Source organism: Adiantum capillus-veneris, chromosome 4 (assembly GCF_014529385.1).
Source record: "Adiantum capillus-veneris isolate H3 chromosome 4, ASM1452938v2, whole genome shotgun sequence".
In the NCBI taxonomy this organism is placed as follows: Eukaryota; Viridiplantae; Streptophyta; class Polypodiopsida; order Polypodiales; family Pteridaceae; genus Adiantum; species Adiantum capillus-veneris.
The window spans coordinates 173,402,100-173,416,460 of record NC_140934.1 but is presented as its reverse complement, the minus strand read 5'-3'; positions in this window follow the sequence as shown (position 1 = coordinate 173,416,460).

The window sequence follows — 14,361 nt, the reverse complement described above, 5'->3', positions numbered from 1 at the left end:
CACTATTGAGCTACTAGAAGCTTGACAAGAGCCAATACTGTTTTGGTGGTGAAAGACCCTCTCTTCTATTCCTTGCAATTAATGATATTCAAGCCACGGGTACAGGAGCTTGAGTGCTTTTCTAAAGGGGTTAAGAGGAGTAGCAAGTAGGGCCTAAAGTGCCAAAGTACACCTAAAAGTTGTTAGAATGGATGACAATAGTAAAGAGAGTGAAATTAATGTTGATAGCTTTGATTTTGCTAATGAACAGGCTACTAATGATGCCCCTATGCTTGTTAGCTACCTTGTTTCTAGGCTTCAACAAGCCATGGGTAATCCATCCCTCCAAATTGAAGTGCAACAGCAGCTACGTGCTCATGGGACTCTCCAAACTCCCCACCAAGAAGACAGAGTACCTAGGAAGCCTCCTTGTGAGACTTCCAAAAGAGGCCTCTCTCCGATAAGGGAAGAAGAAGAGGATCCACCAAGGGCTCAAAAATCTACTACTTGGGGATGCATCTCCTTTCCAAAGGAGAACTCAAGTTACAATGGTAGAGCCCCCACCAAAGGAACGAGAAAGAAGTGAGTCTCTTGCCACCTCGGAAGAGATGGCTCCACGAAGACGGCGGGCAAATCGCTCTTCAACACCCCCTAAACGAAGAAGACCATCACACACTTCTCCACACCATAATTCAAAGAGGGATGAAAAAAACAACAGAAGAAAAAGGCGAGAAAGAGGTCACCCTCTTTTCCATCTTCTTCATCCTCTTCCTCTTATGAAGAAAGTGATGGTGCAGACAAGGAAGACCAAGAGAAGAAAAAGGCGAGAAAGAGGTGACCCTCTTCTCCATCTTCCACAAATTCTTCATCTTCTGAAGAAAGTGATGGTGCAACTTTTGAACCACCAAAAACAAAAGGCCATCAAGAAATCCTATGCCACGTGAAAGAGGTCGTCCAAGCTCAAGAAGTTCAAAGAGGGAGGAAAGAACATCTCTTTCCTTACCTACGATGGCACATTTGGTGCTACGGACAAAGTCCTGGCCTTCATCCAACAATGCGATGCGGTGTTTGGAGATGAAGGCTTCATGGAATCCTCTAAGCTACGCCATGTAGCTATGCATTTTCAAAAGTCCGCTAGGCAATGGTGGTCTAGCCTACGGGAAAACGGTGAAGCTCCACGAATATGGAAAGCTTTAAGAGCTTCCATCATGAAGCAGTTTTTGGCTATCGATGCCAAAGACAAAGTACACACCGAATGGCGAAGCTTGAAGCTCTCTCCCTACGAATCTATTCATAAATATGTAGACAAGTTTTGGGACTTACATCTCAAAGCCACTGTCTTCAAAAAGATGGATTTTGGAGAGCAAAAACAACAATTTTGTGCGGGTCTAATTAACGATATGGCGGAGTATGTCAACTCCCAAAGCCCACGCACCATATCTACGGTCATAAACCATACCATGGTGGCTTCAAGAATCAATTTCCAACAAGGGGCTAAGAGAAATCTTAAGCCCATGGAGAACAAGGACCGTAATAATGAGCCTAAGGGGAAGTACGATGTCCAAAAGTCTCCTAAAGGCAACGCCAACAACAACAAAGCTAAGGAGAAGGGAGTTTATAAAGGCAAAAATAAACTCTCTCGTGAAGAGCTTGAGCGTTATCATAAAGATAACCATTCTTTCAAGTGCGGGGAGCAAGGGCATGTCTATCATGCTTGTCCCCACAAGAATACACAAAATGAGACTCCTAGAGCTACCTTGGTCGAAATCCAAAAAGAGGTAATGTCATAATAACTAATATCTAATTCTCCTAAATGATTTTCTCATGTTAAACTGATCATTTAATATGGGGAAATACCAGGGGAGAAAAAGCTAGATTATTGGTAAGTCTAGCAGACTGGTCACAGTAGGGATCCAAAGGAGGAAAAATAAGGATCCAAAGGGGGACCATTTGCAGAAGAGCAATGTGCAAGCAATGGGCTTCAAAGACCTAAGGTTCAACCCATTAAGACTTCCAAAATGCTAAGGTTCCAAATTTCAAAGGTTAAGTCCAATGGTCATTCCTTAGCAAAATTGGATGCTTTATAGTGTGCAAAAAGTCTTCAAATACTCCTAAAGAGGAGGGGGTGTTGGAATTAGGGTTGTAGAGAAATGCACACATCTTGGGGAAGACCAAGGAAGCTCAAGGTACACAATAGAGAGTGTGTTACTTAGTGTGCAATGGAAAGTTGGATAGCCCTAGAGTGATGGGCGTATATACAATGCTGGAGGAAAAAACCTCCTAAAGAGGGAAAAAATGCCCCGGCACTCCTAGTGTCTTCACACCATCATTACCACATGTATATGGTAACAAATCCCCACTGGAGCGATGTGGTGAACGAGATCTGGCACATGAGTAAAGGGAAGTGCCATACCCTAGACATGATCAATCCACAAAGGGGAGTAAGTCTAAAGCTTTGCAGAAAGCTTCAAGCTTCTCATGAGACAATGCCTTTGTGAAAAGATCTGCAAGGTTGTCATGTGTTGGCACATAAGCCAAGTTGATCTCTCCTACTGAGAGACTCTCCTTGACATAGTGTTATGCACCTCAATGTGCTTTGTGCAAGCATGAAAAACAAGGTTCCTCGCAATTGCCAATGCACTCTGACTTTCAGTGTAGATAGTGTTGGCAGTGTCCTGTCCAACACCCAAATTAGCCAAGGGTTTCCTTGGCTATATATTTCAAGTAGCAAAAAATATGTGGTGGTCGTGCAATGACCTTGGCTTATGGATATATACAACATCATGTGGACAGCCTTGAGATAGAGACAGTCTTGAGAGTCTAGCCAGAGTTTTGTGAGTCTTGTCATAGCCTTCCATTGTGTGTGTCACCATTTAGAGCACTCGCCTTGCACTCTTGGCACTAGCCTTGGAGCACTTCACCTTGGTTGTCTGCAATGGGGCATGTGAGCCTTGTGGTCATGTTGTCTAGTTATATTGTAATTTTCAGTTGTGTCTTGTACCTTTGCACCCACTGCACTCTCCATTGCACTGCAGTCTCTACATCCCCATTGTACCTTGTTGTGTAGTCGTGGACTGGGCAAAGTTGGCTGCAGCCTCTGCATCCATACTAGTCTTGTATGGTCATTTCGTTATGTACAAGGTGTTGCCTTGGAGGGCTTGTGGTTGTTAAGTATACTGTTTCAGTTCTTGTTCAGTTCATTGTTTACTTCTATTTTCACATTTTTACACTATCTGTCGACTTTGAGCTAGCCTGTCAGTGCGCATGCATACTGCACCTAGAACACCCCACCACAAGAGAGCATTGTGCACCATTTCCATCTACAGCAGCTCTCATTTTTGGCACGCTCGGTGGGACCGCTATATGGGTCTTGTAGGCTAGCCCAATCACTTTGGAAGTTAGATTGAGGCGAGCCGAGTGTGGCCACATTTTACGGTGCTATAGCAATCTGTAGTCGCTTCGACCATCTGCCATAAATTTAGCCTAGGATTTAGCAAACCTTGTTTTTGCATCCATTCATGCATGTCACTTAGTTGTAAGTCCAGTGGAGCACATTTAAAGTGTCCTGCAAAGATTCATCACCATCGTCACATGTACTCGTTTTCTGCTATCTCGCCTACACCATTGTCTCTACCTTCGCCCAAGCCTTTCCCCACTCCGCCACAAAGGTCGCCTTCGCCATCCCCACCTTCATCTCCTTCTCCAAACTTCTCCGAAGCCACCTCCCACTTCTCTCATCAGGCTTGTCATGGCAGAGAAACTAAAAACCCTTCTCTTGAGGGTCAACATCAAGTTTCCTATTCTTAAGGGACTCTCTCCCGAGGATGTTGTCGACCATGTGCAGTGGTTTTTGTCACTCTACTAAAGCCGTGGGCTAAACCAAGAAGATGCTTATATGGTCATATTTTCCTCCACCTTGGAGGGACTGGACGACAAGTGATATAGTCAGTTTGCAGAGGGCCACTTTGCCAGCCGGAATGCCCTCAAAGAGGCCTTCACTGCTGAGTTTCAACCGGGAAACTATAGGGAGAAGGCATTGGACCACCGCTCAAAATCTTGGAGTTGGGTCATGGAGAAACCTTCACCAAATTGATGACAAGGGCTAGATCCCTTGTAGCTAGGTTACCCCAACAACCGGGTGATTTCATGATCAAGAAGTGGGTGGAGAAGTCCTTGCCTGCTTCGACTCAATGGAATCTTTGAGAAACCTTGTGGGTTGAAACTATCATGGAAGATTTTTTTGCGGCTACCACGAGAATAAAAAATGTACAACTATAATTTGTCGGCTCGCTAGGTAACTCTTTGCCTGTTGTTCTTATGAATACCTATTGTTGACACCTTGCTTGCTCTCAAAAGAGATTTAGAAACCCTTAAGCTACAGAGGGCACTACAAGATGAAAGGACGTCATTGGCAACCTCGGATCGGTCCTCTCAACATATAGATATGGTGGCACAACTCAAAAGGGAGCTAGAAGAATCGAAAGCACAACAAGAGGTCAGAGCCCAAGTATGGTGTAGGAACTGCAACAACCCCGGCCACCCACCTCAGGAATGACCCATGATGGTCCATTGTCAGTTTTGTGGTAAAGGAGGTCATGAAGCCAAGGATTTCTACCATCTGAAGGGTGTCCACCATCTGCACCAAAACTTAGCCTTGACCATGCACACAAGCACCACTTCCATGGGTCCCTCTACCGGTTCACCTTGGGCTACCCACTTAGGCCCTAGTACATCCCCTCCCTTGTTACCATCCCCCACTATACCTATTGTGTCTCCCCATGGTGGTCCTTTAATACATATCTTCTATACCACCCCTAGCCCAAACCAAGTTTTTGCTCCAATGGCACCTCGCCCTCCATGCCTCACCAACCCTAGGCTAGCCAACCAACCGGTAATGTGCAATAGGTATGGTGAATATGGTCATTACCAAACTAGATGTTCCACCAGAAGGAGTTCCACCATGCAGACATTGTCCAAATGCCAAAGATCACTACACGAGAGACTACCCAAAGCATTTCCCATCTTCTTCCCTCAACGTGATCTCGTAAGTCCTTTGCTTGCATCAAAGGATCCCATTGTATCCAAATTTCCATCACCTTCCACTCATGTCCTCACTCCTCACCCTTCCCCTTCATCTGCTACTTCGTCTCAAGAAATCTCAAGCACTACTAGAGTACTCACAAGAGCTCAAAGATGCCCATAGAAAAGCCTTTGCCTATGAGACCCCCCAAGGCATCAACTAAGTTGCAATCAATACTGGAAGAAGAAGAAATAGGCCCCGAGCTATCGAATACAGTCATGCCATTGGCATTAGAGCAAGCTTATGTCAAAGCCCTACATGACATGGAAACCCAAGCTCTCGCACAAGGACAGCTACATAAGTTAACATCATTGCCAGTCCAGGAAATTTTGAAAACCACCTACAAAAGCCTCTTGTTGTACAACCTTATCCAGATAGACCATCTTATAAGGATCTCAACTCCACTAGCTATTGGCAAAGTTATAAGCACCACACCCTTTTTCCTTAGGACCATTTCACACAATAGTAGAGGCAACTTGGGGCAATAAAGAGGCAGTTTACCTCAGCATCAAGAAGTAAATTTCAAGCAAAGAAAGAAGCACTTTCATTGTTCTTATTGTGAAGAGGGGCTTCACCCCGGTGAAGAGGAGATTCAAATAACGAGAAAACTCTCTCTCCCACTTTGCATTGCATCCTAAGCACAACTAAGTGAATTGCAATATATGTTTATAAATTTATCACTATTGGATAATTTAGTGTGCTTTTGTAAGAAGATAAACATTGGCTTGTGGAGAGTCTCCCTTGCTAAAGACCTCTCCAAGTGTTCAAAAATTTACGATGATGTGTATGTGAGATGCCGCACACTTGGGCTCTTGGAGTATCTCAAAGATGGAAGAAAAGACATGATAAATATCCTCAACTACTCTAACCTCTTCTGGTCTAATAAAAGATAGATCCAATGGAGGATTTTTTTAAATCAAATGTGTCATTATCTTGAGGATCAAGTGTTGGAGGTTCTGCTAATCTGTAATAGTACTTGTTAATCTTTCCCCCATTATAGACTCTAGGTAGCATCAGTCCACAAAAAGTCTTCAGTTTGACTATGCCATTAGAGAAATTCTAGTCTACTTCAAATGTTCCTGACCATGCTATCTTTAAATTCGGTTTCTTTGGTAACTTTGATTGATATAGAAAGACAGCTTAAAAAGCTCATCTAATCTCTTCTTCAATGTTGGGTTGTAGTCCATGTCATACTCTATAGCCACTCTAAGACTGGGGATGATGCATGGGTAATGGCCTTTGTTGAAAACATATAAATAAACCTTTTGTAAAACTTGTACCCTAAGAATGAACTCAGTTTAGACACATACGTTGGTGATTTGGCTTGCTAGACACACTGGATCTTGTCTTCAGCCATTTCAATACCATTTTTGGACACAATATGTTCCAAAAGCTGTCCCTTTTAGACCATGAACACTACTTTGAAGGTATTTAGACAAATACTTTTCTCTTTGTATCTCTCAAATACCATCTCCAAAAATAGGATATGCATGTATTCAGTTGAGAACACAGTAAAATCATCCACAAATATCGCCTAGAATTTCAACAAAACCAAATGAATATTTCCATCACACATCTTTGAAAGGTTGTTGGAGCATTACATAACCCAAATGGCATTACTAGAAACATAAAAGCTCCACATTTGATGATGAATGTCATAATAACTAATATCTAATTCTCCTAAATGATTATCTCATGTTAAACTGATAATTTAATATGGGGAAGTGCCAAGGGATAAAAAGCTAGATTATTGGCTGGCAGACCGGCCACAGTAGGGATCCAAAGGAGGGAAAATAGGGATCCAAAGGGGGGGCATGTGCAAAAGAGCAAGGTGCAACAATGGGTTAAAAAGACCCTAAGGTTCAGCCCATTAAAACTTCCAAAATGCTAAGGTTTCAAAATTCAAAGGTTGTGTCCAAAGGTCAAAAGCCTAGGAATTGGATGCTTTGTGTGTGCTCAAAAAGTCTTCATGCATCCCTACATAGGAGGGGGTGAGCCCTAGAAGTAGGACATGAGAGAGAAACTCACACACACACACACACACACACACACACACACACACACACACACACACACACAATCTCCCTTTACACAAATGGAATGAGGGACACATGACAGCTCCCTAGCCCAGATGCCCATAAGGTGTACTCAAATCCTATTAGATGGCCTTGGAGGTGGACCAATGAGAATTAGGCTAGAGTAAATCTAGTCTAATTACTTTAAAAAAATTAATAAAAGAACCAATAAGAATTGAGCTCTCTAGAAGACTATTGGACAGTCTCCCAAGGGGTCCAATGGTCATTCAGCAGCCCAGTGGCTTGCCTGATTCCTATTGGCCAGGAGGCAAAGGGGTCCAATGAGAGTTTAGTTGCATTTATTAATTACCTAAAGCTCTCACAAAAGGGGAAAGGGGGACACATGTCAGAAGGCTCTCACTTATGCTCCTCAAATCCTATTGGCTAAGCCTGGGGAGGTCCAATGGGGTGTCTGCATGAGGAAATAGCAAGAGGGGTCGACCAAGAGAGAGAGAGGGGGCTGATTTTTTGAAGGATTGTCATAAAATCTAATATCTGATATCTAACCAACCCAAATGATTTTCTCATATTAAACTGATCACTTAATGTGGGAGAATAAACGGGAACAAGGGTTAAGATATAGACATGTGCTTATAGATCTATCTCAACACGCGGCCAATGGTAAAGGGTCCTAAATGAGAGATGGTCTATCAAAGAGCAAGGCTAACCAATGTAACATAAGACCTTAGGGTTAGCTTCATTGAAGACCTCCAATAATGTGTGTAAAAGTCGTTTGACCTTAGGTAAGCTAGGGTTGAGCTTGAGGCGGGAACCCAACCCAGCTCGAGGTGCTTGTCCTGCTTGTCATGCTTGATGACTAATGTGCTTGAGGTGCTTGAGATGCTTTAGGTGCTTGAGATGCTTGAGGTTCTTGATGATTGAGATTCTTGAGGTGCTTGACATGCTTGAGATGCTAGGGTTGTACTTGAGGTGAGAACCCAGCCCAAGCTTAAAGTGCTTAAGGGCCAAGCTTGTGGTGGGATATGGGCCTATGCATGAGGGGCTTGAGGTGTCAAAAAGTCAACTATTCAATCCCTACAAGGAGGGGGAAATCCCTACATGATGGGGAATGAGAGAGAACACCCACACACTCACACAAGGCATGCATGGTACAAAGAAAGCAAAAGGGACACTTGTCAAGTTCCTCCTCATGTTGCCCTCATGGTGTGCCTGAAGCCTATTGGTTGGCCACCCAAGGAGTCCAATCATAATTTAGGATATTTAATTAATTAATTTTGTATTTATCAAGTCCTCTCTCTCAAAGAGGAAAGGGGGACACTTGTCCCAAGGCTACCCTTGCTGCTTGTAATGCCTCCTGTTTGTGATTGGCTAGGCCTGGAGGGGTCCAATGAGATTCAAGCATGAGCTACAAGGTCGGGGTCGACCCAAGCAATCTAGGGGGTTGCTTAGGGGGTATAGTCACCCACACACACTCACAAACACTCTCATTGTGTGCTATGCAAAGTGCAAAAGCTCCCTCTCCTTCTCCAAGAAAGTAGAGGTTGAGAGCCTACACCAACACTCTTGGCTATGGAGTGCGAATCCACCAAGAGCCATGCTTCAACCCTTAAGCTTGCCATCTCCTTCTTCTTCATTACTATGCTATTATGTATGCTAGTAAGAAGAGTTATGATAAGTGGGGAACTAATTCTTTCTCCTATGAAATGTTTCTTCTTCCTCTTCCCTACCCTCATTCCCTGCTAGCTCTCTCCACCTTCGAAGGTGTTTGAGGTCTTGGGACTGAGGCTTGGGATAGTTAAAGCTTTCTTCAAGTCTATGTTATGCTTGTGATGCATGAATTTTTCCATCTTCGTTGTATCACCTAGGTCACAAGGAACACAAAGATTGTATTGTAACAAGTCTCTCTTAATGGGAGAAATCATAATACAAATGCCTATTGGAGGGGGGGCCGGCTCCACATAAATCCGGTCCTCAACTGTTGTCATGCTCTCTGAATTCTCTCTCTTGCAAAAGTATTTTTCATGCCAAGTTAACTAATTTCTATGATTATGTTGCTATCTTCAATTATATTCACCCGCTATGCTCACAAAGTCATTTCTCAAAAGTACTCTCATTAATTTCAACTACTCTCAAGTTAAATAGGCTAATTCTATTACATTGGTATCAGAGCATTTGGTTTCTCTTTTCTTGCTTAAGAAGAGAGGTCCTTAAGTAGCCTATAAATGGTTGATGTTGTTAATTATATTAGGGTAAGTGGAACTGGATCTGTTATCAGTTTTATTGAGCCCACTATGTGGAATATGGTGCACACCTCGAGAGCTTTGGACTTAATAATGGAGTCTTTTTAGACTTGCCTACGGCTTTACCATTATTGAGTCATAAGAAGTTCAAAAGGAGCTAGCCCTCGGCAACTCTGCTATGTTAGGCCTAGTCCTCTACTCTCTATAATTAACCTCTTAAGTCGTGGATGTAGATACTTAAGAGCCGATTTTCAAAGGCTAAGAAGAGTGGCAATCAAGGTTTTGAATTGCCAAAGCATACACTAAGTACATACATAAATTTTGTTAACATGGTTGACAATAATCAAGAGAGTAGAATGAACATTGTTAGCTTTGATTTTGCACATGAAGGTGCTAATGATGATGCTCCCATGTTTGTGAATTATCTCGTCACTAGGTTGCAGCAAGCTATGGGCAACCCTGCTTTGCAAGCCAAAGTTACTCAACAACTTTGTGCTTATGGAATTTCCCTTCCTCTCCAAGAGGAGAGAGAGCTTAGGAGGCCTCTTGAAGAGACCCCCAAAAGAAGACTCTCTCCCATTTGAGAGGAGGAATCCAAAGAGCAAGAAAGCAATGAAAGTTTAAGTTCCTCTGAAGATGTGGCTCCTCGAAGATGGTGGTCTAGACGATCGTTCACTCCTCCCAAGAGGAAAATATCAACACATAGTCCTTCTCCTCGTCAGTCCAAAAGGGAAGAGAGGAAACAAAGGAAGAAAAGGGCTAGGAAGAGGTCACCCTCTTCTCCTTCTTCTTCACCTTCCTCCTCTTCCGACAAAAGCTATAGCTATCTCCTAGAGAATACAAGAGGGGAGGACATCACAAATCATTTCCTGCATGGCTAAGGTCACAAAAGCTAAAGAAGTTCAAGGAGGGAGGAAAGAGTATCTCTTTTCTCACCTATGATGGCACCTTTGGTGCTACCGACAAAGTGTTGGCCTTCATCGAGCAATTTGATGCGGCCTTTGGAGGCGAGGGCTTCACAAAGTCCTCCAAGCTATGCCATGTAGCTATGCACTTCCAAAAATCATCTCGTGAATGGTGGGCTAGCCTCCGTGAAAACGGCAAAGCCCCAAATACATGGAAAACTCTAGGATTTTCCATCATGAAGCAATTCCTTGCAAGCGATGCAAAGGACAAAGTGCTTACCAAATGGCGCAGCTTGAAGCTTCTCTCCCATGAGTCTATCCACAAGTATGTAGAAAAGTTTTGGGATCTACATCTCAAGGCTACTGTCTTTCAAAAGATAGAATTTGCCGAGCAAAGGTAGCAATTTTGTGCGGGATTACCTGAAGAGATGACCGAATACATCAACTCTCAACCGCCTGGTACTATTAGCGAAGTAATCCATCACACCATGGTTGATTTATGCATCAATTTCCATCAAGGGGCTAGACGTAATGTCAAGCCCATGGAAAACAAAGACAAAAATGATGCAAAGGGGAAAACCAATGTTCAAAATTCTTCCCAAGGCACTTCCAACAACAACAACAACAAATCGGTCCAAGGAGAAGGGAGTTTACAAAGGTTTAAAAAAACTCTCTCCTGAAGATCTTGAAGCTTTTTGCAAGGACCATAAGTGTTTCAAGTGTGGGGAGCAAGGACATGGCTATCGTTCTTGCCCCAAGAAAAATACTTGCAATGAGACTCCTTGGGCTTCCACCATCAAAGCTCCAAAAGAGGATGCTCATTGCAAAGGATCATCACTTTCCTATGCTTGGGGAAAGGTAAGAGAGCATGATGCCTTCATCTTAACCCTGGCTCTACTCACAACTTCATATCAACGGAGTTGGCCACCAAGTTCGGCATTCAATATTTTGAGATGGGAGATATAGTAATGGCTAATGCAGCTTTCAAGGAACAACAAGCCTCCGTTATTTACTCCCTTGATTGGGAAGTTGAGGCTTCATGTCCAAAGCTATTTCGACAAAGGAGACTCCTTCATCTTTCCTCTCCAACATGAGGATACTATCCTAGGGGCACCATGGTTTGATCGCATGGCTGCCAACATGAAGTTCCTTGAAAGGAGAATCTACATCACCTACAAGGGAAAGAACATGTATCTAGATGCTAGTGAGCATGGTCGTACTATTCCACTTGTAAATCCTCTTGCTTTTGATAAGTCAATGAAGAGCTCACTGTTTCTGCGTACATGACTTTTGTCAAAGAGTCTCTAAAAGATCCTAATGTTTCATCAAATGTACATGGTAGGAATCAAGAAGAGTTAGACTTGTCTAATTTTCTAAAAGGATTCCAAGGTGTGTTCATCGATGATATACCTATGGACTTACCTCCAAAACGAGGGGATGATGACCATCGCATTGAGCTCCTTTGAGGAAGCTCACCACCTAGAAAGCCTTCTTATCGAGTCTCACAAGCTCAACAAGAGGAGATCATGAGGCAAGTACAAGAATTGGTAGACAAAGATGGTGAGGCCTAGTTCCTCTCCCTTTTGTTCTCCAATCCTTTTTGCAAAAGAAAGATGGTACATACCATATGTGTATGGACTATCGAGCACTAAACTATATCACTATCAAAAACAGATTTCCCATGCCTCGGGTAGAAGATATGTTTGATAAGCTACAAGGCTCTACCTACATTAGTAGGATTAACCTTAAGAGTGGCTATCATCAAATAAGGATAGTGGATGAAGATATCCTAAAGACCGCGTTTCGCACAACTTTTGGTCTTTATGAATATCTAGTCATGCCTTTTGTCTTGACTAATGCACCAGCTACGTTCAATCGTCTAATGAAGAAAAATTTTAGACCTTATCATAAATTCACTGGAGTGTTCTTTGATGATATCATCATATACTCCAAGTCTTTGGAGGAACATAAGCAACATCTCCAAGTGATTTTTCAAGCATTAAGGGAGAATAAGCTTTTTCTCAACCAAAAGAAAAGTGAATTTTCTTTCAAGAGATTCAATACTTAGGCCATATTATCTCTCAAGATGGTATCCGTATGGATCCATCAGAGTTAGAGGTAACAAAGGCATGGCCTAACCCAAGGAATCTACATGAGCTAAGAAGCTTTATTGGTATGTGTGCATACTATAGATGCTTCATAGCAAAATTCTCTCAAGTAGCAAGACCACTACATGACTTGACTAAGAAGAACGTTAAGTATGTATGGACTGCTAAGGAGCAAAATGCTTTTGATAAGCTCAAAGAGAATCTTACTTCCCAACCAAAGACCATATTAGGTAAAGTGGGAAAATCCCAATTCCCAGGTTGGACAACTTTCAATATATCATGTATAAAATATAGAGATTTTGTCAAAAATTTGAGTTTTCTTAAGGTCTCATTCCACTTTATGCACATACAATACACAATGAAAACAACTAAAATATCATGGTTTCAATCAATTGGATTATTAGGAGAGGAGTATATTGCATCCATTATCGTTGTCTATGTTCTACTGTCCTACCTACAACTTATCTCAACATGGAGAGCTTGGTTTCTAGGTCCACCACTTGTCCAAGTTAATGTAAAAGTGACTCAAGGTTCACAACTTGTGAAAGCAAGGATCCATTGAGGAATACAATCCACTTGGCTATTTTTCCTTAATTTATTGCATGTGACATTTAAGCAAGGTCCACTTCTAATCTATAACTTCTTAATTTGAGGCATGGGGAATACATAAAATATGTAGCATATGCTCTATTGCCTCATAGGAAGGTTGGTTTCAAGGTGCACTTATCCATGCTAGCCTATCTTGGAGAAATGATGGAGCTTGCTTCTCTCCTTGTTTCAATGGAGACTAGCTTGGACAAGTGGTGGACCTTTGCTTCTCTCTATGTTTCAATAGAGTTAGCTTGGACAAGTGGTGATCTTGGAACAAAACCCCCATGTAAAACATATCATGGGTATTCCAAGTGATTAGAAAGATTACCATTTAAGATATAACCTTATAGGTTGGACAACTAGATCTTGGCTTGGAGAAATGGTGGACCTTTGATTCTCTCCATGTTTCAATGGAGTCTATCTTGGAGAAATGGTGGAGCTTGCTTCTGTCCATGTTTCAATGGAGCCTAGCTTGAATAGTTGGTGGACCTTTGCTTCTCTCTATGTTTCAATAGAGTTAGCTTAGACACGTGGTGGATCTTCAAAATAAACCAACTACTATCAATGTTGCCTAGCTTGGACAAGTGGTGGAGTGTTTCTCTACTCCATGTTTCAATGGATCTTAGCTTGGACAAGTGTTGGACCTTAAAACAAAAACCCCATGTACAACATAGAATGGATTTTCTAGATTTCAATGGAGTCTAGATTTAACAAATGGTGGAGCTTGTCTTCATCCATGTTTCAATGAAACTAGCTTGGACAAGTGGTGGACCTTGTAACAAACCCTCCCATGTACAACATATCATTGGTTTTCTAAGTGATGGGAAGGAATACCATTCAAGATATAAACTTATAGCTTGGATAAGTAGTTGACTTTAAAACCAAATTCATCATAATACAATGAAATACAGGTCAGCCAATTCCTAAATCTTGAGACCAAACCTCCCATGCTATTAGAGATAATATATTGGATAAGTGGTGGACCTTCTATTATTTTCCCATGCCTAGTTTAGACAACCGGTACACTTCGCAGCTATAAAGGTTGGATGAGTTGTGGAGCCTTGTTTCTATCCATGTTTTAATGGATCCTAGCTTGGACAAGTGGTGGACCTTGGAAAAAAGCTTCCATGTACAACATATATGAGGTTTTCCATGTTTTAATGGAACCTATCTTGGACAAATGGTGAAGCTTTCTTCTCTCCATGTTGATTTTGGAACTACCTTAGACAAGTGGTGGAGCTTTTCTTTTCTACTCTTCATAATACAATGAAGTATATGTTGGTTACATGGTGAATCTTAAGGCCAAACCTCCCATTTTACTAGAGATGATAGGTTGGACAAGTGGATCAACCTTCTATCATTTCTCCATGACTATATTGGACAATTAGTAGACATAACATCTCTCTATGTTGTCTAGAGATG